The 27,170-nt window shown below is 45.1% G+C and overlaps 1 long non-coding RNA gene across 1 annotated transcript in view; it reads left to right on the top strand.

The window, feature by feature from the left end:
- The first annotated feature begins 2,722 nt into the window (after positions 1-2,722).
- LOC138301992 (uncharacterized) overlaps positions 2,723-27,170 on the top strand; it is a 191,329-nt gene continuing 166,881 nt past the window's right edge. Inside the window, exon 1 of the long non-coding RNA XR_011205210.1 lies at positions 2,723-2,759. This is a non-coding gene — a long non-coding RNA (uncharacterized lncRNA). The remainder of the gene's footprint in view (positions 2,760-27,170) is intronic.

Genomic DNA, 27,170 nt, shown 5'->3' with positions numbered 1-27,170 from the left:
TTCAGCACAAGGCCAGTGAATATCTGTAAGATATGCGAGACTCGGGGGTCTCTTCACATTCTATGGGGGACCCTACCATTTTTAGTTAAGCCATGGTGTCCCCTGATCCACATGCTGCCTGACCTCTTCCAGCCTCCGCCACTTGAACCACGGATTTACATCACACACACATGCCAAATGCACTTCACTGGTGTCACCCTGCTAAGATTCAAGGTGTATCTGAAAACCATAGCCTAGCTGGCTTAGATGTCCTCCACCAGATAGATCCAAGATCAATGGCATCCCACATCACATATATAGGATGAACATAGGATGTATACAAGACAAACATAGGACGCATATATTCAGCATCAGCTGGAGGAGGCTTACAGCACTTTTACCACAGCAGCGCATGAGTTCAAAGCATGTCAAAGCATGATAAACATCATTTCCAATGGTAGGTTTTCAGAATCCACTCTCCACACAGAGGTGGAGATATCACTCAACTCTTGTACAGAAATTAATGTATCTGGATAACAAAGTGTACTTAATCATAGTCTAAACTAATGGAAGGGTGGAACTGTATCACTTTTTGTACTTTTAAACATTTATGCTGTACTCTGTTTATATTAACCATCTGTCATTGATGTTCCTTAACAACTGTACACATTGGGACAAAGCATAAATAGTGCAAACATTCATGACTTCTACTGAATGGTATTTTGTCAGTGCCAATTTGGAAATAGGCTTTTCCCCCAAATGAATCATAATTCATTTTTTTTCTAAACAACTATTTTGTAAAACAATTGATCCCATAATTACATTCAATTTGCAGTTTTCTAGATCTTTGTAATTATACAGCTCCTTCCTTTCCTCCGTCATGCTTTAAAGACATGCCTATCCTGTGTGCTTTCAGTAATCAGAGGCTCTGTGGGCACTGACAAGGAAATAGCTACCACAGGTGCAGCAGGTGCAGTGGCAATGGGGCCCAGCGCCTTATGGGGCCCACTGAACCCTGATAATAGCTGTATTTTACTACCAAAACTGCAGTCCAATGGCCCACTGTCCTTGCTTGCACCAGTGTCTATGGAATGTGTGCTATGCTGCTGGCAATGACGCTTGTGGTCCATGCCTTTGGCTTTTCCTGGCCGATATGCAGTTATCGTAAGCCACACTGAGGTTTTATTTGTTTCTGTTGTGACATAATTGTCGCTGCTTCCTTGATCCATATGTTACACATTCATTTGTAATTATATGCAGAGGTGTAGCTTCAGAGGGGATGTTTGGGGTATTACAACCCCCTTCAATAAATATTTTCTGGCAAATAGTTGGGTACAGGTGCTTTCAATTAGATATAGGGCCAGATGTATCGTACAACCGATTTGCAATTCTCAAATAGTGATTTTTAAGAAATCGCTATTTCAGAAATGCAAAAAGGTATGTATGATTTTTGCGATTCAGTAATAGCGATTTCTTAAAAATCGCAAATGCTATTACCGAATCGCAAATAGAGAATCTGTCCCCATTCGCACCCATGGGCCTGTTGGCCCATATCTGCGACTTTTTTGCATTTCCAAAATTGCGATTTCTTAAACAGAAATCGCAATTTTGGAAATGCAAAACCCCAGGGTGCTGGGGGCCTAGTGCCCCCTCTGCTGCACCCCAAAATTCTTTTTTGGGACATGTAAGGTGCACACATGCCAAAAGAACATGTGTGCTTTACATGTACATTTTAAAAATGCATTTCAAATGCATTTTTAAATTTTGCACATGGTTACCACGAGGTTCAACCTGGTGGTAATTAGCGATTCCTAAATGCCCAAATCGCATTTAGGAATGGCTTCATACATGTGGTAAGAAATCGCAAATAAGGAATCCTTATTTGCGATTTCTTATTTAGAGAGTCGCAATTTGCTACTCTCTAAACAGGGTCGCAATTTTAAGGAATCGCTATTTTTGCGATTCCTTAAATTTGCGTTCCGAATGTCTTTCATACATTCTGAACTGGCTTCTTGCATTCGCAAACGGGCATTCGCACAGTTTGCGAATGCAAAAAACCTTGCTACATCTGGCCCATAGTGAGGTGTCTGTCGGTTTTTACTAGGTATTTTTACATAAACACAGACAAAAACCAACATACATTCTCTCCCTCTTTGTTTGAAAGTCTTCAAAAATGTTGGTTATTTTGCAAAATATTGTGTTTTCTCTTACTTACTACCCCTACCAATCCACATGTATCTCTCTTTCCACTGCCAGCACCAGCCAGACGAGGCTCCCAGCGCCTAGAGACCCCATAATGGCTAGCTCACCTGTATAAAACTGTGAATGATTGTCTGCCCCCTTTAGCCTTTCTCATGGGACCTGCTCATCGTATATGTTGCTTAACAATTGAACGCCTCCCTGCTGTGCCTTTCTTGTCATTTTATCATGGGTTGCAGCTATTCATGAAATAATACAACTGTTGAAGTACATAGTGCTCTCTGCCACGTTTTGGGGCAACCCTTTTGAGTTGTCAATATATATTTTTTTTAAGAGTGAAAAAAATCTCTAATAGGACCCCTCCGTCTCTGAAAGCGTGCACTTTTCAGACTGATGAAGGCTGTTGATCACTGAGAGAGAGAGAGAGAGAGAGAGAGAGTGTAATTGAAGGTCAAAGGTCGTGTGGTGTTACTTCCGCTACCCCGAGCATTTTGGTGAATTGACGTTCATGATGGGGGCTGCGGCTGAAACAGGGGCAAGGAAGCGATGAGTACGCTCTCCGCTGAGATCTTTCCCTTGAGGTAAGCCGCCTTCCTCGTTGGAAGATTGCGACTGATGTTTGGAGCTGGGCACCGCAATGGCATTTGCCGAGCAGTGGGGACTGGAGGACTTTGCAGTTTGGCGGATTGGATTTCACCAGAACTTTGAACCAGTAACCAATGTGTACTGCCCTATTACCAAATGAATTGTGTGCAATATCTGAGAGATTAAACACTTGAGCCCATATTTATACTTTTTTAGCGCCGCATTTGCGCCGCTTTTTAACGCAAAAGCAGCGCAAACTTACAAAATACAATTGTATTTCGTAAGTTTGCGCCACTTTTGCGTCATAAAACGACGCAAATGCGGCGCTAAAAATGTATAAATATCGTTGTTGCTACAGCAGCTTTTCGGTATTTGTATTCTTACCGGGATGTGAGGATGATTGGAACTGTGTAGAGTAGAAAGTATGCTGCTGGCTTCAGGAGTGTTCCGGGACACACTGTTCTAATTAAGGTTTGCGACTGGAGGGCGGCACAGCTGATATGGAACAGCGGTTTTGTTTGTCTTTGTGCTTTTAAATTTTGTAAAATATACAGTTCCTGGGATGCAGCGATAGAAATCACAACATAAGCACTTTGAATTTGGAATTTTGGAATGTATGCGATTGACTGTTTACACAGGAGAGGTGGGAAAGATACCCATTAACCCTTTCAGTATGTACATGCAGGTGATTTAAGGAAGTACAGACTGTAAAAGTCATGGCACATAAAAGCTCCGCTAATTAGGATGAATCATGGTATGTTACTGTACTAATATTAACAGTAATGAAAGCAAAGTTTTCAGGAACTGTTTAAATATTATGAGTACTTGCCGTAGATGAGGAATGTTGCAGTATTTTGTTTATGTCTTTGAAGACGTATAAATAGCGTGACTAAATGGCGCTTTCGGGACAAACATACATTGACACTCATTTCTAGTGCAAAAGGTCATTTATTTAGGACAGGATTTAACATAAACAACAACAACTTTGAACTGTATGAAATCCCTCTCGCCCAATCTTTCAACTTAAAAGCTTCCTTATGCCCTTCCTTCTCTTCTAATAGCTCTCTTCAAATCCCCTCCCCTAGACACTCCCCTATTCCTTCCATGCCCTCCTTGTTTGTAAACAATCCTCCCCCCCCTATTCTGATCCTTCACCTCCTTTTTCCCTTTGGAAGGGGGGAACAAGCCCGCATCTGGCTCTCCCCCCTCCCCCATTTCCTATCAACCCTTTTGCACTGCACCTGTCCTAACTGACGTCGAAAACCTAACCCTACCTACCTAATCACGCCTTACCCTTAACCACCCTCTCCTTGTTGCCTACCTATCCGTGCAGGGCGGGTGGGTGGTCAAAACCTTCCTCCCTCTAATGGTCGGCCTGGAAAGAGGCCGACCCCACCCCTCCAACCCCTTTTATCCCATCCCTAAAGCCCACCCCTACTTACCTGTCCCCCAATCATGGCGCACCCGCGCCACTTCCTGCTGTCCCGAAAAGACCCGCGGAGAGACTAGAGCGAGTCTCTCTCTCCGCGGGCCCCCCCATCGGGACAAACATACATTGACACTCATTTCTAGTGCAAAAGGTCATTTATTTAGGACAGGATTTAACATAAACAACAACAACTTTGAACTGTATGAAATCCCTCTCGCCCAATATTTCAACTTAAAAGCTTCCTTATGGCCTTCCTTCTCTTCTAATAGCTCTCTTCAAATCCCCTCCCCTAGACACTCCCCTATTCCTTCCATGCCCTCCTTGTTTGTAAACAATCCTCCCCCCCATTCTGATCCTTCACCTCATTTTTCCCCTTGGAAGGGGGGAACAAGCCTGCATCTGGCTCTCCCCCCTCCCCCATTTCCTGCCACCCAGGAAAACCCATGTGGCGTTTTTCTGCCCCACCCGGCAAACCCTCGTTTGCCACCCTGATTCCTTCTCATTTCCTAATCCACAGGTCCTCACCCCATAAATTCTCCAGCATCAGCCTCAAACCCATCAAATAATACGCATTTCCCAATTGCGATAAATGTACTCCATCATCTCTGAACAATGTCCCCTCTTGTTCCTTAATATCCTCGTGCCTCAGCACCTTAATCCCTTGGGCCCAGCACAATACCCTCATTGCCCTATTCAACTTTTTCCGAGCCCGTTCAATGGCTCCGTGATTGATTGCCCCTCTCCATATCCGCCTAGGTATAAACTCTGTCCATACCAGACATGTCCCGCACAAGTTCCGCTTCAATAGCTCCAAATCTTTCTGCATAAATTGTATCAATGTGAGCCCTGATTGCCTCACCAAATCATTTTCTCCCAAGTGTATCAGCAACAAATCCGGGCATCCCCACTGCGGCAAATTCCCTGTGATAAATGGGAGTAAAACTCCCCCACCTCATTCCGCTCTTTCCCCACCAACGCACTTCGTGGTGTCTGCTGGGCAGTCCCATTGATCTGCCGTAGATCTGTTTTTTAGCGAATTTTGCCGCCCAATGTACGAATGAATGGCCGACCAGCCAAGTCACTGTCTTATCGTTCCTCGGTCCGGCCACGCACCCTGTAAAGAAAAAACACTATAACAACTGTGATATACTTCTAAACCCCCCCCCCCCAACCTGGGTTTCATTAGGGCCTAACATAGCGCTCGCAGCATCTGGATTTCCATCTACCTATTGCTTTAATCTTAGCCCAATCCCAACCTAAATGAGCTGCTGCAGTTGCTGCCCCGATCCTAAAGGAGTGTGTTCCAAAATCCCCTGCTTGCCGACCAGTCCGGCCCAAAGCCATCCTCAAAACCTGCAGCAACTGATAGCTAGTGAGTTTCTTTCCCAAAGCATGCACAAACACCCCTGCTTCCCCCTCCTATCCCCACTTTTGTTTGAAAACCATCCACTCTTTCACTGGGCATGCTAGATCATCACCTCCTTTCTCCAACCATACCCACTTCCCTTTCCCTAACTGGTCCGTCTTGGACTTCCTGAGCCATATGCCCAATTTCCCTTGATGCATGCAGATCTCCCTCTCCTTTACACCGCACTCCTTGCCTATGCCCAACAATTCCGATACCCTAAATGCCCCGAAAAACATCCAGACCATGCACAACCTGAAGAGACCTACTTCGTGTTCGTCCGTGCAACATGCTGGCAAAACATGCAAAAGCTCTTTCAGTATCCCAAAGGTAATGGGCTCTCTTGCCTTACTTCCCTCCCCGGCCCTAACCCTGCCCCATCCTTTCAACATTTTTCCCAATAAATCATTCCGCGCCGGATCCGTACCAAAGAAAAGCTTCCCATAAAATGAAACACCTGCTAATTTTCCGCCTATCGTGGCCGGGGATAGCCCTTCCTTGATCAAAAACAGCACGAAGCGTAAGGCCCGTGTCTCCAAACACTCAGGCCCCTGAGCCCAGAAATTGCCCTTAAATTCTTAAAAAGATTGAAAATCCAACCATGCCAGCCTGTAACTTTGCCGCGTAGAGACTGCTAAAGACATCTCCACCAGCCCCGAGATCATCATGCCCCCCACTCCCAAATGTCTGCCGGGACCGTAGTCTTGGTCTGCTCCGCTCCTGGCGCCAGGTCGCGAAAACGCCACCACTGTGAACGAGATAGGGAGTCTGCAATCTCGTTGTATACCCCTGGTATGTGTGCAGCTTTAAAGATAACATTGAGAGATAAACATTGCAGCATAAATTGACGTAACAAACGCAAAACTCTTAGATCCCTGGCTCTCTGTCTGTTTACCAATTCCACTACTGTCATATTGTCCACTTGGAAAACCACCGTCCTGTTGGCCAGTTCCCGTCCCCAGACTGCCAGTGCCGCTAACAAAGGAAAGAACTCCAGGAACGCAAATACTCCTCCCTTGTTGTAACCACTGCCGGGGCCATGTCTCCGCGCACCACCTCCCGTCCCATTAAATGCCAAAACCAGACGCGCCTGCTGCATCTGAAAATATTTGAACTTGCCATACTGTGTCCGCATCTCCAAAAGACATTGGTACCCCATTAAACTTCTTCAGGAACACCTCCCATACCTTGATGTCCTCCCTCAGGGCCACGGAAACTCTTATCCTATGGTGAGGTAACACCGCCCCTGACATGGACAGTCCGAGTCTTCTACAAAAAGTGCGTCCTCCCCTCACTACTCTACACGCAAAATTGAGATATCCTAGTAGTTTTTGTGCAGTCCGTAACTCCATTTTGTGCAGAGTTCGCACAGCTGCTAGGCATTCTAGGATTTCCTTCACCTTTGATGCTGGCAATCTTGCCACCATTAACTCTGCATCTAGCTCTATGCCCAAAAAAGTCATGATAGACAGCGGGCCCTCTGTATTTCCGGTCCCAAAGGCACTCCTGTCTGCTTCATTAGTCTCTGAAATGCTGCCAAGGCCTGCCCACATGCCCCGGATGCGGCTTCCCCTACAAACAGAAAATCATCCAGATAGTGTGTCACCACTTTGTGGCCACTTGTTTTCACAAAGACCCACTGCAGAAAGGTACTGAAAGTTTCGAATAGTGCGCATGATATCGCGCAACCCATAGATAGAACCCTGTTCACATATATGGCTCTGTAGTGCTTTCCTCTTATTTAGTTTCTAAGCACTAACATAACACAACAGAAATGCACTTCTGAGGTCAAAGAAGACTTTTATTGTTGTTATATGAATGACGAATTAGTAGCTTTCCAGTCCGCGTTAATCAAACAAAATATATCAGTTTGCAATATACACAGCAGGTTATATTTATAAGATATTGAATGCAAAGCAAAACAAATACTTCACCGTGTAGGAACTATTTACAGCTACATCTTTCTAAGGTCTGCAAGCTGATGACCCCTGTCAGCCGCGCGAAAGAGTTTCATCTACCCACACGGGATGCTGGCAGCTGGCGCCAAGCTCCAGCACGAGGTCCGGCAGATTCGAATCTGACTCTCTGCAGCCTGTTACATTCGTTACAAAGGTGTGCCCCCTCCTCTCAGACCTGGGAAACTGAGCAAGCCTTTTGGAGACTGGCCAGGTCTCCAAGACTACTCCTGTTCCCAAGCTCAAGCAGAGAGAAAAACAACACCCATGTACCCTCTCTTATCAGGTCTAGTCTACTGTGAGAGCAAAACATCTTGGTTCATCTGGTGCAAAAACACAGCTTGGAAAAATACAGCTTGGATTCTCAACTGCAATGTCTAACTCCACGTTAAAGGCAATGGGCAGCTAACCTAAATATCAAATGCAATGTCATGTTAAAGGCAATAGGCAGCTAACCTAAATATCAAATGCAATGTCTAGTGTCATGTCAAAGCCAATAGGCATCTAAGCTGAATACAAAATGCAATGTCTTATATCATGTCAAAGCCCATAGGCAGCTGAGCTGAATATAAAATGCAATGTATAATATCATGTCAAAGCCAATAGGCAGCTGAGCTGAATACAAAATGCAATGTATAATATCATGTCAAAGCCAATAGGCAGCGGAGCTGAATATCATGTCAAAGCCAATAGGCAGTTAAGCTGAATATAAAATGCAATATATAATATCATGTCAAAGCCCATAGGCAGAATATCTAATAGCATGTCAAAGTCAATAGGCATGCAATGTCAAAGCCAATAGGCGGCTAGACTGGATACAGCATGTCAAAGCCAATAGGTAGAATACAGAATGTAATGGCTAATGCAATGTCAAAGCCCATAGGCGGCTAAACTGAATACAGAAAGTAATGGCTAATGCCATGTCAAAGCCAATAGGCAGAATACAGAATGTAATGACTAATGCAATGTCAAAGCCCATAGGCGGCTCAACTGCAAAGCCCATAGGCGGCTCAACTGAACAAAACATATCATGTGCTACTGGTGAACATTGAGCAACTAATATGCGCAGTGGTGAAACACAAAGTCATTGGTCAAAACAAAACTTATCAAATGGCAGTACATTCCGCCCTTTGACCAATGAATTTTTGTTTCACATATCTCTTGTTTCAAACAAAAACAAAAAACATCAGCACAAACAAAAAAAACATTATGATCAAAGCAATCCCTGTAAAGCAATAGAAGTGGATTAACACATTGATCTCATAACCTTTCACATCAGATACATCTACATAGAGAAGACTGGGCAATTTTTATACTCTGAATGAGTCTCTAATTCAACAGTGTTAGCAATTTGATGTGGCATGAGTTCTGCTCATGTAAAAGATGCACGGTCCACCTGAAAGGTTTGCTGGAAGATAAGCAAAAGTCAGAGTTCCATACGAGAGGGAAAAAAAAAAAAAAACACAGCAAACAAGTTGAACTTGAACTGAAGGCTCAGTTTGCGCAAAATGGATCCATGGTGCTGGCACTTTACTCAGCCAGGTTCAGGTTGGGGATTCGGTCCCTTCCCCGACCCCACACGCACACACCGGAAGGGGAACCACACAGCACACTCAGGGACAGTGGCGAAACGTGGTAGGATCTGCAAAAGAAACAAGTATGACTTTTCTTGCAAATAACATTTTTCATTTAAACTGCACCCTTCCTCTTTCTTTCCCTGTTTTATAATCAGCAGGACGTTTTTGGGGCCCTTTGTTATATTTTCTGCAGGTTCTGGAGGATCACTTGGGGCTTCAGCCCACACATCAGTACTGAGGTTTTTATCTGCTGCGCCACAGCTTCCTTTTTCTTGCACTGTCAGAAGGGCTGGGGCAGACTCCTTCTTTACCAAACCTCCATTCACTGCACTTTTGTCAATTTGGGCCATTCTGTCTCCAATTTGTATGAATGAATCAGATTCTTTTCTAGGTATCAGCATAATTTCGATTTTTCCTTGGTAATTTGCAGCAATCACTCTCCCTAAAACCTGATCAATTTGCCATTTCTGTTCTGGTAAATTTCCTCTCCCCAACTGCTCTGTGACTGCTTGCATGACAGATTGCTTTTGTGCGTGTTGCACAGTTTTTATCAAATCTAGGGGAATGTGCATATCTCTCATCTCTGCCCACCTGTAAGTGGCTTTTTCTCTCAGCTGTTCACATTTCTGGGGCACCCACTTAGCCATCCCCACTAAGGCAGAATTCTGGGTGTACACTTCTCTCTCTGCATTTTTCTCATTAACATTTGCAAGGTAATTGAACCAGTTAGGTGCTAAAACATTAGCAATGAACCAAAAATCAGCGTAAAAATGACACATCTCACGTAGCTCTTGCTTTAAAATCTGACACACATTATACAACGCTGTTCCTTCTACTGTGCCAGAAAGCAACATTTCAGTCAATGAATCATTAGTAAAACAAACATGCTTTTTATCTTCAGTGGACACGAATTCAAATGGTGCACACAACTTCATTGATAATTCTTTTACCTGTGGTACTCTAGCCCTGTCTTGCAAGTACCAGATCCATTGTATGATTCTATCTAGGGGCACTATTTTCTTCCCTTGTTCTTGAATTACATGTACATAAGTATTTCCTTCTTGCACTGCGCAAAAACTTAAAGTCTGCATTATTTCATTTGCCAAATCACAAGCGCGCAGCTGCATATAATTTTTCACAGTGACCATATACAAAAGTGTTAGGATTTCTCTCAAATGAAGGCTATTCTTTTTCCAAAAATCAAACAAGCTAATGAAACTCTGGGTGTCTTGCTCTAAAATCCTTCGTTTTAGCTGTCTTAACCCCCTCATTACTGGAATGGGACAAGAAAGATTCTTCAAAAACAGCCTTTTTATAACTTTCAGTCGGGCTAATTTGCTCACGTAAATTCCTATTTTCATGTTCCAACTTCCTACATTTCTCCTGCATTTCTCTGTAAGCAGATAAAGGTATCCAGACCTTTCTGTCATCATTACTTCCAAAAGACACGTTTTCTACATATATACAACAGGAATTATTTCTCAAAACATTATCAGGCCTTTTAGCTACACATGCATTTTCTTCTGTAATTCCCCAAACAGAAAACAATTCACAGTTTTTCTTAGCACCATCAGGCAGTTCATCAACACATGTATTCTCAGACATGGTCTGCCGTGCTACTGTGATTCTCCAAACAGAACAATTTCTGTAATTCTCCAAACAACAAAAAAACAATTACACTTTTAAAGTGTGCACTTAGAAATCTACTAACTCGTCAAACCCCTTCTTAATCACCTCTTAATGACCGACACCCCACGACCTCTGGTACCAATTGTAGTGCTTTCCTCTTATTTAGTTTCTAAGCACTAACATAACACAACAGAAATGCACTTCTGAGGTCAAAGAAGACTTTTATTGTTGTTATATGAATGACGAATTAGTAGCTTTCCAGTCCGCGTTAATCAAACAAAATATATCAGTTTGCAATATACACAGCAGGTTATATTTATAAGATATTGAATGCAAAGCAAAACAAATACTTCACCGTGTAGGAACTATTTACAGCTACATCTTTCTAAGGTCTGCAAGCTGATGACCCCTGTCAGCCGCGAGAAAGAGTTTCATCTACCCACACGGGATGCTGGCAGCTGGCGCCAAGCTCCAGCACGAGGTCCGGCAGATTCGAATCTGACTCTCTGCAGCCTGTTACATTCGTTACAAAGGTGTGCCCCCTCCTCTCAGACCTGGGAAACTGAGCAAGCCTTTTGGAGACTGGCCAGGTCTCCAAGACTACTCCTGTTCCCAAGCTCAAGCAGAGAGAAAAACAACACCCATGTACCCTCTCTTATCAGGTCTAGTCTACTGTGAGAGCAAAACATCTTGGTTCATCTGGTGCAAAAACACAGCTTGGAAAAATACAGCTTGGATTCTCAACTGCAATGTCTAACTCCACGTTAAAGGCAATGGGCAGCTAACCTAAATATCAAATGCAATGTCATGTTAAAGGCAATAGGCAGCTAACCTAAATATCAAATGCAATGTCTAGTGTCATGTCAAAGCCAATAGGCATCTAAGCTGAATACAAAATGCAATGTCTTATATCATGTCAAAGCCCATAGGCAGCTGAGCTGAATATAAAATGCAATGTATAATATCATGTCAAAGCCAATAGGCAGCTGAGCTGAATACAAAATGCAATGTATAATATCATGTCAAAGCCAATAGGCAGCGGAGCTGAATATCATGTCAAAGCCAATAGGCAGTTAAGCTGAATATAAAATGCAATATATAATATCATGTCAAAGCCCATAGGCAGAATATCTAATAGCATGTCAAAGTCAATAGGCATGCAATGTCAAAGCCAATAGGCGGCTAGACTGGATACAGCATGTCAAAGCCAATAGGTAGAATACAGAATGTAATGGCTAATGCAATGTCAAAGCCCATAGGCGGCTAAACTGAATACAGAAAGTAATGGCTAATGCCATGTCAAAGCCAATAGGCAGAATACAGAATGTAATGACTAATGCAATGTCAAAGCCCATAGGCGGCTCAACTGCAAAGCCCATAGGCGGCTCAACTGAACAAAACATATCATGTGCTACTGGTGAACATTGAGCAACTAATATGCGCAGTGGTGAAACACAAAGTCATTGGTCAAAACAAAACTTATCAAATGGCAGTACAGGCTCCATCTAGCTGCATGCCTAGAAGGTCAAAATCTGCTGGATGAGTTGGTAGCAGACGGAAGGCAGACTGTATATCACATTTCGCCATCTCCGCTTTTAACCCGCACTTCAATACTAATTTCACCGCATCATCGACTGACGCGTAAATCACCTTGGTATCTTCTTGCGCGATAAAATCATTTACCGACGCCTCCTCTGGCCATGACAGATGATGTATGAGCCGGAATTCGCCTGGCGCTTTTTTGGGTACTACCCCTAATGGGGATATCATCAACTGATCCGTTGGCCAGTCGAATAATGGACCTGCTATTCTCCCAAGTGCTACCTCCTTGTCTATTTTGTCGCGTATTACTTGCGGCTGTTCCTTTGCAGACCGTAAATTGTCTGCCCATCGCCTCTGCCGAGGACCTTGATAACCTACCCTAGAAACCTTTCTAAAACCCCATTCCAATTGTCTGGCCCTATTCTTGTCCGGGTACCTGTGCAGCCATGGCAATAAAATTTCTAATCTAACTGGCGTAGGCCCCTTTTGGCGCAGGAGCACCTTGTGAGCCTCTTCCTCTTGACGCCCTCCATTGCTCTGCCAGGCTGTTGAGGGAAAAACATTGTATGACTGGATGACGACCCCCGCACTTGGAGCAGTCATGTTTGAACCTACACTGAGCCCTTGAACAGAAACCCTTGTTGAAATTCCAACAAGCCCCTGTGTTACCCGCCTGCGTTTTTGTAGTATTTCCCGCCCCTCCCAAGGCGGGCGCGCCTGAAAGGGCTTATATGTTACCGGCAATCCGCTCGCCGTATGAGTGGATGCCGCTGCCTGTGCTGATGCCATCCATTGCATCCATAATTCCGGATCTACGTCCCCCCATGGTTTCTCGGGGTTGATGCTCACCCGGGCCCTAAACTCCTCGTCATAACTTAGCCATGCAAAACCCCCAAAATGCATCTGAGCCTTTCTATGATATCCATGTACTTGAATAGCGCAATGGCCCGGTCTAGGTATTTTTCGCAGTATATACTGGTGAAAATCAAAAATGCGGACGTCCAATTGTCCATAGTAATAGGAACCCTAGGCCTGCGTGCTTACTCCCACTCCTCCTACTTGGAGCCTTCCTTGGCCTGTATGTCCCTGTGTAATAGTTTGAAAACATCCACATACTCGTGTTTCCATATCCTCGCCTTAGTTTTCTCTGCCACATGTGACCCTAAAGGCATGGCCAAACCCATGTACGGAAGACGCTTCTTGTGAGCTCCCCCTTCTTTATCCTCCGCGTTCTTGCCCTCCCCTGTGGGCGGGCTAACCGACGATGTGACACTGATGGATGCCGTCTCCTTGTCCTTGTTCGTGTCACCCTTCTGTGTTACGACCTCCCCCGGATTATCTAAAACTGACCCATCTCCCACGCCTATGGATTTGCTTGTGCGTGTCACCTTATTAGCCACTCCCCCATCACCCCAGACTGACCACCATCTCCCCTTACCTCCAATTGGTTCCTCCACATATCGCGGTGTTCGCCTTGACATTCCGCCGCGTGGCCTTGTTGGCCTTACACCTGACGGCCCTTCGGCCATGACGTAGTCCTGAAAGACAAAAGCAGAGGCAGGGGTTGCGCCGCACTTGCGCCCCCGCCCCCCCCTTCTTAACCCCACTCACTTCCTCATCCCTTAATTCTCCATCTTCCCAATCTCCGTCGTCCTCGTCATAATCCAATTCCAATTCCTCTTCGCCTATCCCACCTCCTTTGTTTTCCATATGCCCTTGGTATTTGGTTGCCGGTGGCTCTGTAGCACATAGCCCCACATGGCGTCCGCCATCCTGATGATGTCCCCGTTCCCGCGGTGTAGAGAAGGCCACCGCAGACCCCTCTAGTGCTTCGTTCCTACGCGCTTGGGCCGTGTTGCGCCCCGTTGTGGCCCCCTTTTTCTTGCCAACCTCTGACGTTGACATTGTGCTGCCTCTCCCCATGTGGCCGCCTGAACCACTGGGGCTTTCCAAGCCAACCTGCCCTTCGGCCGCACCAGCCTCCTGAAACCTACCCTCTCCTGCCTGCGGTATCCAGACCCAACTACCTGCTCTGGCCCCTGCTGTCTGAGCCCCCTTCATGTCTGTCACTTCTCTGACCTTTTTGGTATCCTCGTGTCATCTCCCTAACTCCTCCCTGTCTTTGCATAATTGCGCCCATCTGGCCTCCGTTTCTGCCATGGCCCTGCGCTGCTCACGAATTCTATGAGCAAATCCGCCCGTCCGGCCTCGCCCAGTACCCGGAGCGCTGCCCTGACCGCCTCCGCATCAGGAATGTTAGCCATGTCCCCCACTGCCCTACCCTATATACCTCCCTATTTGAAAAACTTTGCGGAATTATTATTATTATTTTTTTAAATTTTTTTTGTGTGTCTATATTATATCCACGTGGGCCCTTGCTGTTGCAGGCCTTAAAGCATACTTTGTGGCCCCCCTGCCCTTTTTTCCCGTGTGCCTGGCCCCCCCTCCTTGATATGCCTCTTAATCCCTCGGAATTCTAAGCAGGGCCCGCCCAGGTGCTGCCGTCTGTATGGCCTAGTCTGTTTGAGCCCCGCCCTTGGTATTTATTTGTGTGGCTCACAACAAAACTGGGGGGGGGGGGCACTGGGAAAACCCTTATTTCATTTGCCGCCTCGCGGCCTCCTGTCAAAACGGCTCCGGCGTGTTGCGCCGGGAACCGCGGCACCCCCAGCAGGCCTCTGCGCGCCTGCACACCTTCAGTCTGCGCCCCGGGGCCGAAGAACAAACTCCGTGCTCCCGCAGTCTGCAGGGTGCACCCAGGGGACGCGGCCGAGTCCGCGTGTGCCGCAAAATCACCGGCGGGCCGCCGCCCACTCCTAGGCTTGCCCAGCCCCCGCGCGCCCGGCCTGATGAGCGTCTGCCTCCCTGGGCCCGGACTAAGAACCCCAGCCGGTTACAGATGCACCGGTCTCTGCTTACGCGCTCCCTGGAACTAACCTGTACAGGGCCCTCTCAGACCCTGGTCTCACTTTTCCCTTAGACCTGTCGCTTCTCCCCAAAACCTTCCTCCCTCTAATGGTCGGCCTGGAAAGAGGCCGACCCCACCCCTCCAACCCCTTTTATCCCATCCCTAAAGCCCACCCCTACTTACCTGTCCCCCAATCATGGCGCACCCACGCCACTTCCTGCTGTCCCGAAAAGACCCGCGGAGAGACTAGAGCGAGTCTCTCTCTCCGCGGGCCCCCCCATTGAGATAAGCCTGTTGATCAGCCGAAACGCGTCTCTTTTGTTACTGGAGCAACCTTATCCAATGCGGTCTCTCCTATCTGGGGAGGTTTTCTGATATACATACAGTGGCAGCTGGCAACAGCGGTTATTGGAGAGGCAGGGGTGGTGGGTGGGCGATAAAATAAAAATGTACTTACTGTCTTGGCTGCAGACATGTTTTCTGCCCCGGTCCTGTTCTTCTGTCAAGTCACTTCCAGGGCCCCAGCTAACTCCCTTAACCAATCCTGATGCTGCTCCCATGCTGTTACCCAGCATGAGAGCAGCTCCAGGAATGGTGTTAGTGGCCTTTCTCAGTGCTTCCTGGGATACATGTGCATGCTCTCAACCCAACTGTCTAAGACAGCCTGGTTGAGAGGTTTATGGTGCGCATGCTGGGCTGGCTGCCACCAGACGCAGGAAAAAGTGGCATACACTATAAACCAGTGCACAGGAAGCCCTGTCCACCACTGCTGCCACTGAGAAGGCCCCGCCCGTCCTGACATTTGGTTCAGGACGGGTGAACAAAAAACAAAATGGTAATAAATTAACGTTATTACTATGCTATTTTATTTGTCTCTGGGGTTTTCTGGGGGCGTTTTAGTGGGGCGATGCTCCTCCGCTATGATGGAGGAGCCATCCCTGTGTGTGTGTGTGTATATATAATATATATATATATATATATATATATATATATATTACCAGTTATAAGTAGGATTACATTTCTATACAAAAAGCATTTATTTACTTGCCTATATATTTGGCACCTCTTGACGAACCTTCTAGAAACATTCCAAAACAATTTGCCAGTTCCATCAACTGCTGCCTGGAAAGTTTCGGGGTGATCCGTCCAGGGGAGGAGGAGAAAATAGGGGGTCTCAAAACATGTTTTCCACATTCATTTTAACATAGGGATTTTGAACAGCGATAGTGCAAAAACTACTGAAAGGAATTACACCAAATTTGGCAGGAAAGTAGGTCCTGGTCCATAAAGAAGGTTTTTTTAATTGTTTTGGTGTAATTCCGTTCAATAGTTTTTGAGAAATTAAGGGGAAAACAAATTTGTATATCTAGGGATGTGAAGGATTCCTGACTCCCTAACGATCTCATTCTGAGATCGGATTGGTTGCTAACACTTCAACAACAGAAGCTGTTGAAGAGTTGTCAGCCATCTTGGGACTCTTCTTCAGCAGAGTCTCAAAAAAATGGTGAAAACAAAATAAAAAAATCAAAAGGGGCCAGGGTACGAACACCGTCACCCCTTAGCTCTGGCGCTATTGTCACAAAGGGACCCCCCCAGGGCTAAAAAGCATTTTTTTGTTTGTTGATATTACGAGCGGAGACACAGTGGATCCGCAAATATGCTAGTAAAATCACAAAAAAATGAAGCGCAGGCTGCCGCGCTTCGTTAGTCTAATGCCCCCGGGTGGGCCAAGTCCCTATAAAATTGTGGGGGGGGGGGGGTCTCCTGGCCTCCTCCCGCTGTCCCGGGGACCACCACCTCCCCAGGGCATTATTGTAATATGGGGAGGGGGCATCAAGGCCCCCTCCTGCTGCCCGGGGGACCACCACCTCCCCGGGGGAATCTTGTAACTAAAGCGGTAGTCCCTGTGGCCCCCTGTTGCCCTGGGTACCACCACGCCTGTAGTTGGAGCAGGGGCGCGTGCCCCCGCGCCCCAGGGTCCACTATCCCCCAGGGCAAATGTTTTAAAAAATAAAGGGGGTCCCTATGGGACCACTGCACCCCAGGGAACACCACACCCCAGGGCTAAGATCTAGTTGGACCCCCTCAAGGAGCCCCCCCCAGGGCCAGTTCCTGCTATGTCCCAGGGGTGCCCACCCCTCGGACATAGCTGTATGCTGTGGCTTGGCTACAGCGCTGCAGCCAAGCCACAGCAAACACTTCGGGTTTTGACAGCAGGACCTTTAAAGCAGGTCCCACTGGCAAAATCCAAAGTTTCATCTCTGTCCCCTGCACACGTGTAGAAGACAGAGATGAAATACTTCAGCAAGCAGGGAGCTGCTGTCAAAGCACCTCTGTGCTTGCTGAAGCATTTGCACTGCGGTGGAAGCCTTAAGGATTCCCCCACAGTGCCATGTAGCCCATAAGGGCATTGTTTAAAAAAAAAGAAAAAAAAAAAAAGTAGGGAGTGCGGTGGGGAGCCTTTAAGGGCTAAACCCGTGGCCCTTACTTTTTCAATATATTTTTTTCCACTACAAAGTCCACCTAGGGCACAAAAAAAAATAAAAACACTGTGTATCTCAGTGTGAAGGTTGCAGGCCTTCACACTGAGCAATGAGCTATGGGGTCCGAGTCCAGCTGGACTCCTTACCCTTTGGTTTATTTTTTTTTGTTTTTAAATAAAAATAAAATGTACTTTTTAAAATATATTAAATACATTTTTTTTGTTAAATCTATCAAAAATATCTCATTCTAAGTATGAGATATTAAAGCCTAAAAAATCTTTCTCTCTCACTTTCTTTCTCTGTCTCTTTCAAACAATTTCTCACACACCCACTTAAGACACTTACTTACCCACTCACAGACACACTCAGACACTCACGCACCCACTCACAGACTGACACCCTCATGCAGCCACTCAGAGACCCGCACACAGACTGACGCACCCACTAAAACACTGATGTACGCACTCTCACACTGAGACAGACAATCTGACAGCCACTCTCACCCCTAGATACACCCTCTCACATCTATTCTCACACCCAGGGAAGCAGTGGCTAACTCCTGCCACTCACGGCGAAAGGGCTGTGCACATCGTGGATTTGGGTGGTTGGGGAGTGTTGGCTGCAGGGTCTGGCTGCAGGCCACGCCACGCACGGCCAAAGACCAGGTGCTTCAGTGGTTGAATTAACATATAGTAATTAAAATTACTATTCGTGACTAAAACCACAAAAATTCACTGAAAAAAACAAAGGTTACAGGGACGTTATAGTTAGGAAATAGAAATAAAAAAACGTAGAAAATTCACTGAAAAAAATCGAAGGTTACAGAGACGTTCTAGTTAGGAAATAGAATTTAAAAAACCTTCGAAATTCACTGAAAAAACCAAAGGGTACATGGACATTATAGTTAGGTTCTGAATTTACTCGTACCAAACCGTAGAAATTCAGCAGTTATAGCTACCTCAGCTAAGTATGTCAGGCGCTCCCGTAATGCACTGATTATGACCTCACATATTACATCACTCATGACACTGTGTTGCTGGGCTTGAGAGAGCCTACTGCATGTGTGTGTTTGGCCGGCCCGAGGCGGTCAGTCAAGCATACATGCGCACTGAGGAGGAGTGCTGAGCACTCCCCCCTCACTACTAGTCACCCCCATGGCCCTGCCCCTTTCAGAACGAAAGGATAATAAACACAGTTTATACACAGTTTATTATCCTTTCGTTCAGAAAGGTTTGCTGCTTTCTGCTGCTGGCGGGGTGCGACGCTCCTCCACCCTAATGGAGGAGCCACCCCTGTCTTGTGGAAACACCCACTTTTTCTTAAGAAAACATGTCCCCTCACTCCCCCCCCTTCCCCACCAAGTGGATTATATCTCTGTCCATTTCCAGGATAAAAAAAGGGACGGCAGGAAGTTTGGGAATATACACAAATTAAAATTGTTCAAGCTTTTTCTAACTTCCAGTGCTACCAGATTCTTGCATTGCCTGCTTTGCAGTCCTTGGGTGGGATTTTGAGTGCAACTTTCTCTGCACTTGTGGAAGACATATCTGCACACATAAATGGATTTACGCCTGCCAAGAATCCCTTTATGAATCCCTCATACGAATAGAAGGTTAACTTGATTGTAAAGTTATGTTTATAACCACATTTGCATTTGTGGATATGACCCTATGCATTTGTCATTGAAAATGTGCATATGCATAGCTTCTGCTTATGCCCCTATATTGTAAGCATACACAAAAGATACTCTGGCGTATATCTCTCTGCTTCACTTTCTGAGTAAGTGCCATCATAAATTTGGCTTGTCAAATTAGTATGAACCCCCTGCTCCTCACACACAGTGCTCAAACATTTTAAACATAGAATAATGTATAATCTCAGGACCTGTCAACCGAGCTAAACAAACAGAGGCATTGCTTTAATATTATTTTGCAGTGGTGCTACACTTCACAAAGTAGTACAAAGAGCAGCATTGATCAACTTGCCCACACAAAAGGGGTTCTTTGTGCCGACAGGTTGATGTGAGCAGATGGAACAACTACTTTGCAGCACATAGTGGCAAAACCAAGTTAATGTAGGCTAACAGGGCATAAAAGAGCGGACCAACACAAACACCTCTAGAATTTCATGCAGACTCAGACCTACTATTGTAAAGCAAACTGGTTTTGCCTGAAAGCATAGTCAGCATATGGAACGTACCCAACGCCAGAAACCCTGGTCCTCCCCCCTGCCACCACTACCCTGATTCGCTCAAGGCTCTCAAACTTGGCCTCCGCTTGCTGCACTGCTGTCACAATGCACCACATAACACAGATGTGGAGATATGGGTCCTGCTTAACGACTGCGTTCCGGGCCTGTTCTTTCTCATGGAAGCATGGCTGAATTCAACCTCTGCACAGGACATCACTATAGCTATCTCGGCCGGCTACAAGATCGCTTAGCCAGCCCAGAGGCAAAGTCAACATAATTGTTAAGGACCTTCAGCTGCACCACCTACATGGACACCTCCACCAGCTACATGGAATCCCTCACATTCAAGCTAAGCATCAAAGCCAACTTCTCCATGAGCTGAACCCTCGCACACAGACCACCAGGGCCCCACAGCAACTTTGTAAGCAACATCAGAGAATTTGCCACACCCCTCATTGATATCTTAGTGACCTGAACCTCCACCTAGAAGACTGCATCAACCATAATTCCATTGCCCTCCTAGGATACTTTGGAAACCTCGGTCTCACCCAACACGTGACAGGACTCACCCACGCCACCAGACATCTACTGGACCCGATCATCTCCTCCATCAACATCAGCTGACAAGCCAGCACCTATGACCTTGATAGACCAGGCCTTGTTAGTTTCAGACTACCCATCTGTAGTGCTTTCCTCTTATTTAGTTTCTAAGCACTAACATAACACACCAGAAATGCACTTCTGAGGTCAAAGAAGACTTTTATTGTTGTTAATTCTTCCCCAACCCCAATTTTTATGTATGATGAATTAGTAGCTTTCAAGTCCGCGTTAATCAAACAAAATATATCCGTTTGCAATATACACAGCAGGTTATATTTATAAGATATTGAATGCAAAGCAAAACAAATACTTCACCGTGTGGGAAACTATCTACAGCTTCATCTTTCTAAGGTCTGCAAGCTGATGACCCCTGTCAGCCGCGAGAAAGAGATTCATCTACCCACACGGGATTGCTGGCAGCTGGCGCCAAGCTCCAGCACGAGGTCCGGCAGATTCGAATCTGACCCTCTGCAGCCTGTTACATTCGTTACAAAGGTGTGCCCCCTCCTCTCAGACCTGGGAAACTGAGCAAGCCTTTTGGAGACTGGCCAGGTCTCCAAGACTACTCCTGTTCCCAAGCTCTAGCGAAGAAAAACAACACCCATGTACTCTCTCTTATCATGTCTAGTCTACTGTGAGAAAAACATCTTGGTTCTCTTGTGCAAAAACACAGCTTGGAAAAATACAGCTTGGATTCTCAACTGCAATGTCTAACTCCACGTTAAAGGCAATGGGCAGCTAACCTAAATATCAAATGCAATGTCTAGTGTCATGTCAAAGCCAATAAGCATCTAAGCTGAATACAAAATGCAATGTCTTATATCATGTCAAAGCCCATAGGCAGCTGAGCTGAATACAAAATGCAATGTATAATATCATGTCAAAGCCAATAGGCAGCTGAGCTGAATACAAAATGTAATGTATAATATCATGTCAAAGCCAATAGGCAGTTAAGCTGCATACAAAATGCAATATATAATATCATGTCAAAGCCCATAGGCAGAATATCTAATAGCATGTCAAAGTCGATAGGCAGCTAAATTGAATACATCATGTCAAAGCCAATAGGAATGCAATGTCAAAGCCAATAGGCGGCTAGACTGGATACAGCATGTCAAAGCCAATAGGCAGAATACAGAATGTAATGGCTAATGCAATGTCAAAGCCCATAGGCGGCTCAAATGAATACAGAAAGTAATGGCTAATGCCATGTCAAAGCCAATAGGCAGAATACAGAATGTAATGACTAATGCAATGTCAAAGCCCATAGGCGGCTAAACTGAATACAGAAAGTAATGGCTAATGCCATGTCAAAGCCAATAGGCAGAATACAGAATGTAATGACTAATGCAATGTCAAAGCCCATAGGCGGCTAAACTGAACAAAACATACCATGTGCTACTGGTGAACATTGAGCAACTAATATGCGCAGTGGTGAAACACAAAGTCATTGGTCAAAACAAACTCCATCAAATGGCAGTACATTCCGCCCTTTGACCAATGAATTTTTGTTTCACATATCTCCTGTTTCAAACAAAAACAAAAAAACATCAGCACAAAAAAAACATTATCAGCAAGTCACATTTGAATGATCAAAGCAATCCCTGTAAAGCAATAGAAGTGAATTAACACATTGATTTCATAACCTTTCATATCAGCTACATCTACACAGAAAAGACTGGGCAATTTTTATACTCTGATTGAGTCTCTAATTCAACAGTGTTAGCAATTTGATGTGGCATGAGTTCTGCTCATGTAAAGGTGCACGGTCCATCTGAAAGGTTTGCTGGAAGGTAAGCAAAAGTCAGAGTTCCATACGAGAAGGGGAAAAAAAAAAAACACAGCTTAGTTTCAATGGAAGAATGCAATCAAACAAGTTGAACTTGAACTGAAGGCGCAGTTTGCGCAAAATGGATCCATGGTGCTGGCACTTTACTCAGCCAGGTTCAGGTTGGGGATTCGGTCCCTTCCCCGACCCCACACGCACACACCGGAAGGGGGACCACACAGCACACTCAGGGACAGTGGCGAAACGTGGTAGGATCTGCAAAAGAAACAAGTATGACTTTTCTTGCAAATAACATTTTTCATTTAAACTGCACCCTTCCTCTTTCTTTCCCTGTTTTATAATCAGCAGGACGTTTTTGGGACCCTTTGTTATAATTTCTGCAGGTTCTGGAGGATCACTTGGGGCTTCAGCCCACACATCAGCACTGAGGTTTTTATCTGCTGCGCCACAGCTTCCCTTTTCTTGCACTGTCAGAAGGGCTGGGGCAGACTCCTTCTTTACCAAACCTCCATTCACTGCACTTTTGCCAATTTGGGCCATTCTGTCTCCAATTTGTATGAATGAATCGGATTCTTTTCTAGGTATCAGCATAATTTCGATTTTTCCTTGGTAATTTGCAGCAATCACTCTCCCTAAAACCTGATCAATTTGCCATTTCTGTTCTGGTAACTTTCCTCTCCCCAACTGCTCTGTGACTGCTTGCATGACCGATTGCTTTTGGGCGTACTGCACAGTTTTTAACAAATCTAGGGGAATGTGCATCTCTCTCATCTCTGCCCACCTGTAAGTGGCTTTTTCTCTCAGCTGTTCACATTTCTGGGGCACCCACTTAGCCATCCCCACTAAGGCAGAATTCTGGGTGAACACTTCTCTCTCTGAATTTTTCTCATTAACATCTGCAAGGTAATTGAACCAGTTAGGTGCTAAAACATTAGCAATAAACCAAAAATCAGTGTAAAAATGACACATCTCACGTAGCTCTTGCTTTAAAATCTGACACACATTATACAACGCTGTTCCTTCTACGGTGCCAGAAAACAACATTTCAGTCAATGAATCATTAGTAAAACAAACATGCTTTTTATCTTCAGTAGACACGAATTCAAATGGTGCACACAATTTCACCGGTAATTCTTTTACCTGTGGTACTCTAGCCCTGTCTTGCAAGTACCAGATCCATTGTATGATTCTAGCTAGGGGCACTATTTTCTTCCCTTGTTCTTGATTTAAATGTACATAAGTATTTCCTTCTTGCACTGCGCAAAAACCTAAAGTCTGCATTATTTCATTTGCCAAATCACAAGCGCGCAGCTGCATATAATTTTTCACAGTGACCATATACAAAAGTGTTAGGATTTCACTCAAATGAGGGCTATTCTTTTTCCAAAAATCAAACCAGCTAATGAAACTCGGGGTGTCTTGCTCTAAAATCCTTCGTTTTATTTGTGCATTTTGCAACGGTAACTCGTAAATCACATTCTGGTCTCTCTCGTCCGTGTTATCAGTTAAGGAATGCATTTTGTCTGCCAAAAACCCTGGCTCACACGAAAACTCAGTGCAGCTCGGAGCTGTCTTAACCCCCTCATTACTGGAATGGGACAAGAAAGATTCTTCTACAACAGCATTTTTATAACTTTCAGTCTTATTGCGAATTATTGTATCCTGGCTAATTTGCTCACGTAAATTCCTATTTTCATGTTCCAACTTCCTACATTTCTCCTGCATTTCTCTGTAAGCAGATAAAGGTATCCAGACCTTTCTGTCATCATTACTTCCAAAAGACACTTTTTCTACATATGTACAACAGAAATTATTTCTCAAAACACTATCAGGCATTTTAGCTACACATGCATTTTCAAAAATGGTCTGCTGTGCTTCTGTAATTCTCCAAACAGAAAACAATTCACAGTTTTTCTTAGCACCATCGGGCAGTTTACCAACACATGCATTCTCAGACATGGTCTGCCGTGCTACTGTGATTCTCCAAAAAAAAAACAATTTCTGTAATTCTCCAAACAACAAAAAAACAATTACACTTTTAAAGTGTGCACTTAGAAATCTACCAACTCGTCAACACCCTCTTAATCACCTCTTAATGACCGGCCCCACGACTTCTGGTACCAATTGAAGTGCTTTCCTCTTATTTAGTTTCTAAGCACTAACATAACACACCAGAAATGCACTTCTGAGGTCAAAGAAGACTTTTATTGTTGTTAATTCTTCCCCAACCCCAATTTTTATGTATGACGAATTAGTAGCTTTCAAGTCCGCGTTAATCAAACAAAATATATCCGTTTGCAATATACACAGCAGGTTATATTTATAAGATATTGAATGCAAAGCAAAACAAATACTTCACCGTGTGGGAAACTATCTACAGCTTCATCTTTCTAAGGTCTGCAAGCTGATGACCCCTGTCAGCCGCGAGAAAGAGATTCATCTACCCACACGGGATTGCTGGCAGCTGGCGCCAAGCTCCAGCACGAGGTCCGGCAGATTCGAATCTGACCCTCTGCAGCCTGTTACATTCGTTACAAAGGTGTGCCCCCTCCTCTCAGACCTGGGAAACTGAGCAAGCCTTTTGGAGACTGGCCAGGTCTCCAAGACTACCCCTGTTCCCAAGCTCTAGCGAAGAAAAACAACACCCATGTACTCTCTCTTATCATGTCTAGTCTACTGTGAGAAAAACATCTTGGTTCTCTTGTGCAAAAACACAGCTTGGAAAAATACAGCTTGGATTCTCAACTGCAATGTCTAACTCCACGTTAAAGGCAATGGGCAGCTAACCTAAATATCAAATGCAATGTCTAGTGTCATGTCAAAGCCAATAAGCATCTAAGCTGAATACAAAATGCAATGTCTTATATCATGTCAAAGCCCATAGGCAGCTGAGCTGAATACAAAATGCAATGTATAATATCATGTCAAAGCCAATAGGCAGCTGAGCTGAATACAAAATGTAATGTATAATATCATGTCAAAGCCAATAGGCAGTTAAGCTGCATACAAAATGCAATATATAATATCATGTCAAAGCCCATAGGCAGAATATCTAATAGCATGTCAAAGTCAATAGGCAGCTAAATTGAATACATCATGTCAAAGCCAATAGGAATGCAATGTCAAAGCCAATAGGCGGCTAGACTGGATACAGCATGTCAAAGCCAATAGGCAGAATACAGAATGTAATGGCTAATGCAATGTCAAAGCCCATAGGCGGCTCAACTGAATACAGAAAGTAATGGCTAATGCCATGTCAAAGCCAATAGGCAGAATACAGAATGTAATGACTAATGCAATGTCAAAGCCCATAGGCGGCTAAACTGAATACAGAAAGTAATGGCTAATGCCATGTCAAAGCCAATAGGCAGAATACAGAATGTAATGACTAATGCAATGTCAAAGCCCATAGGCGGCTAAACTGAACAAAACATACCATGTGCTACTGGTGAACATTGAGCAACTAATATGCGCAGTGGTGAAACACAAAGTCATTGGTCAAAACAAACTCCATCAAATGGCAGTACACCATCCCACTACACCATTGACCTACCACCACCAGACCCATATGTCGGAATTGGAAAAATATCACAGAGGAGGGCTGGACACGCGCTCTCTCCATGCACTGCCCTGTGCACACCAACAGCCTGCTGAAAGCCATCAAGAACTTTAACAGCTGAATCACTGCATATGCCAGCACACTAGCTCTTCACTGGCGCAACCTATCTGCAAGATCCCGATCTTAGGTCAGCTGCCACACAGATTAAATCAAGCCGACAAACTGCCATTGCACGCAATTGGAGTGCAAGTGTAGAATGAGTTAAAAAATGGCAGACAGCAACGTTCTTCTCTCCACTCTGAGACACTACAACCAGCAGATCTGGAAGGCCAAATGCACCTCTCCTGCACAATAGCACCAACACAAACAGCAAAGACATCTATGCCATCATCAAAGATTACATCACTCCTTCAGCAACATTGCTCTCTTGCTAGACCTCTGTAACAATCTCTTGGAATAACTCTGCAACAAAATCACCTCCATATACAGCAACTTCAACCCTCAACCAGCCCCCCATCACCCTTGTGAACCTGCTCCCCATCACAACCGAATGTCTTGGAGAAACTGATCAACCGAAATCTCACCAACCACCTCACTAACCATCAGCTCCTTGATGCCACAGAGTTCGATTCAGGCCTAACCACAGTACACAAACAGCACTCATTGCCACCAAGATGACATCTGCATGATCCTGGACTAAGGAGGCAGTCCTCATTCTCCTGGACCTCTCTGCAGCATCTTACCTTGTCTCACAACTCATCCAAATCACATGTCTGCTCAAGATTGGCATCCAAGGACCTGCCCTCTGCTGGATCTCCTCCTTCCTAACGGCTAGTATACAAGCAGTCTGCCTGACACCCTACTTCTTGGAAGCCCGTAAACTCATCTGTGGAGTACTTGAAGGCCAATCCCTCAGCCCCGCCCTCTTCAACACTTACAGGATCTCACTGGCCAACTTCATCCCTGCACACAACACCGAGATTCTCCACTACGCCGGTGACACACAACTCATACTCTTTCTCTTGGACAAAACCCCCACACTAGAAACAGATTCTCCATATGCATGGCCAAAATCACCAACTATGTGAAAAAATCTTTCTAAAGCTCAACACCAACACGACATAGGTAGTGATCCTTGGCAAGAACACCTCTCCATGGGACTTCAACAGGTGCTGGCCAAACTCAACCCAACCAGAACCCGGAACCCATTCCAAGAACCTTGAAATCATCATTAGCAACAAACTGGATATGACCCCCAAAATTAGTGTCATCACTGCCTCCGCACCCTGATAATGCTGAGGAAGATCTGTAGATGGCTCCCAAACAGAAATACTGTCACAC

This window comes from Pleurodeles waltl, chromosome 6 (genome assembly GCF_031143425.1).
Source record: "Pleurodeles waltl isolate 20211129_DDA chromosome 6, aPleWal1.hap1.20221129, whole genome shotgun sequence".
In the NCBI taxonomy this organism is placed as follows: Eukaryota; Metazoa; Chordata; class Amphibia; order Caudata; family Salamandridae; genus Pleurodeles; species Pleurodeles waltl.
The sequence above is the reverse complement of the archived record's forward strand: the minus strand, read 5'-3'. Positions and strand labels throughout refer to the sequence as shown.